This window comes from Cebus imitator, unplaced genomic scaffold (genome assembly GCF_001604975.1).
Source record: "Cebus imitator isolate Cc_AM_T3 unplaced genomic scaffold, Cebus_imitator-1.0 Scaffold151, whole genome shotgun sequence".
NCBI classification, from domain to species: domain Eukaryota; kingdom Metazoa; phylum Chordata; class Mammalia; order Primates; family Cebidae; genus Cebus; species Cebus imitator.
This window is the reverse complement of record NW_016107466.1, coordinates 301,226-304,009: the sequence shown is the minus strand read 5'-3', so window position 1 is coordinate 304,009 and position 2,784 is coordinate 301,226.

Here is a 2,784-nt window from a genome sequence, read left to right as displayed (position 1 = left end):
ATGTTTAAAAAAAAAAAAAAAAAAAGATTTCTAGTTCTTACGGAAAGATAACCATATTTCTATTCAGCAAGTTCTATTTTGGCTGCTGCTTTGGAGAACCTTATAAGTTTTAAAGAAAGTTAATTCCCCCCTTTCACTCTTCTAAATGATTAATTCCTGGGAACTAGAGTTAGGCATCCAGTTCATGACATTTTAAACACACCTACTCATAGACACAGTACAAAGTGCACGTTTCGGAGGGGATTTTTTTTTTTTTATGACTTTTTTTTTTATGACTATGTTAGGATCTGTCTTAGAAATCCTTATCAAGCACTTGGGTGGAGTATTGTGTGATTACAGTTTAGATTTTAAAAAAGAAAAGAAAAGAAAAGAAAAAAAAGAAGAAGAACCCACTGACAGTTTAAATTGAAAGATTCGGTTCTGCCAGCCAGCCAAAAGTTTGGGTGTTTATCTTAACTTACCTCACCTTTCCTTCACCTTGTTCTTCTTCAGCGGCTGCTCTGGAGCCAGGATTAAACAGCCCCTTCTGCTTCCTGTAGGTTCCCATCCAGACAGTTGTGAGGCCCAATTGGGCCTTTTCTTTTCTTTGTCCTTGCTGCGGGAGGCTGTTAATTTCCTGTCTGTTCCCTCATCAAAGGTACCAGGTTGTCATTCCTTTGATGCGCCTTCCTCAGACTCTAAGATAGCCAGACCCTGCTGAGTCAGTTCCTTGTTTGGACTTAGAAGTTCCAGACCCCCCAGGCCTTCTCAAAGCTTCCTGCTCTGGAGGCATCCTTTGGTAAATGGTGTAAAGAGTGATACAAGATCCAAGTAGGGTGTGAATTTCATCACATGGCAGTAGTTTCATGATATTGCAGTGGGCTCCAACCACCCCTTCCCCAGGTGGCAGGAGGAAGCTGAGAAAGACGGAATGGGAATTTCATTTCTGAATCAGACACTTCAGGAGAATACTCACATAGTTGGATCTGTAGAGCAACATGGGAGGACCACAGGCCTTTGATCTGTGTCTGATTCCTGGCTCTGCCACTCATTAGCACCACGACTTTGGCTAAAGACTTTATCTCCTTGAGATGGGCTTTCCATATCTATAAAACGGGTGGTACTATCTGTGCCTAGATTGTTGTGGGTATTCAACATGCCCACATACCTACAGCAAAAAGCACTAAGCTTGGATCATTGGCTCAATAAGTGAAAGTTAACAATTACTATTATTAATTATGAGGTCTGATTGTTATCACATTTTAAATGACCTGGGCAAGAAAAGAGTCATGTTACAATTGTGAATTATAATAATTATAGAGATTAATGTTACCTTAAATGGAACTGGTTATAACTGGCCAAGAATATTATGTCAGTTCAAAATTTCTGACACTATAAATTGTCTAAGTAAGACTTGTTTGGGGTCATGTAGAATGAGATGTGCCACCCTTGGGGGCTGAGGCCCGGGGTACATGTCCTTTATCTGCCACAAATTCATTGACTTACCCTGCGAAAGTCATTTCCTTTCTCTGAGCCTCAGTTTCCCAACTGCAAATGAGAGCTTACCCAAGATGAGCTAAGAAGAAGGTTGTTCCAGAGCTTAAATCCTGGACATTTTAAGTCCTACTCTTCATTGCATGTACTGAGACATCACATTGTACCCTAGAAATATGTACAATTACTGTGTATTGATTTTAAAAAGTCAGAACATTTCAGAGATGCAATTCCCCTTTCCAACACTAGGAGCAATCAGCCAATCATCTCAGGCTAAGGCCAGACTCCAGGCAGCCCCTGTCTCTCAAACGTACCCTTTTCAACTCTATCAAGAACATATGTCTTTCTCCCTCACTTAAAGTTCCCCAAGGGTGGGGGTGAAGCTTTTCCGTTTGATTTATGTATGCATCCCTAACATCTAGCATGGTGCCTAACAGGACATCAGAGACATACAAGATGCATTTAATGAATTAATATATTTCAGTGAATGAAAACCAAAATATTGATCAAATATCATCATAATAACACTATGTTGCAAATGATTCTGGTACTCCTGGCTTGAAAGAGAGCTCATGTACTCTCATAGATCTTTGAGTTAGCTGGGGTTGCCTGGTCTAAACTAGGCTGGGCTGGGGCGACTCAGCTTGGTTTTCTGCATTTCTCATCCTCCTCCTGGGACTCTCTTGGACATATCCTCATGGTGATGAAAACTGCACAAGAGTTGAAGCAGAAATATGCATGACCCCTTGAGGCCTAGGCTCAGGACTGGAAGATATCTCTTGTAGATTCATCTGTTGGCCAATGCAGCATGGTCAGATAGAAAGTTAAGGGGTGGAGAAATAAGATCTGCTTTTATAGGTGGAGAAACTGTAGTCGCTTGACAAAGAGTGGGGACACAGGAAAGGGTGAAGTGTTGAGCCACTAACACAGTCTCACACAGGCAGAAACAGATTCTCATCATCTTTCATTCTAGGTCATCTTGGATCTTCAGGTCTCCTAGGGTATATCCCACGGTCATTGTGACTACACACATACACACATACACACGCACTCTCTCTATATAGACAGAGACCTATATAATATATAAATATATCATAAATATAGAGAGAGGAATCTATAAGATATATAAAATAATTATATATTATTTTATATACATAGTGACCTATATAACATATAGAAACCTATGTAGTATATAGGCTTTTAGCCACAGTTCCTGGCCCATAACTTGCATAGCCCTTGTTATAATGTCGGGGCTTTTTAGACCTAAGAAACAGGCTTCAGAAAACACAATCTCTCCCTCTCCCCTTCTTC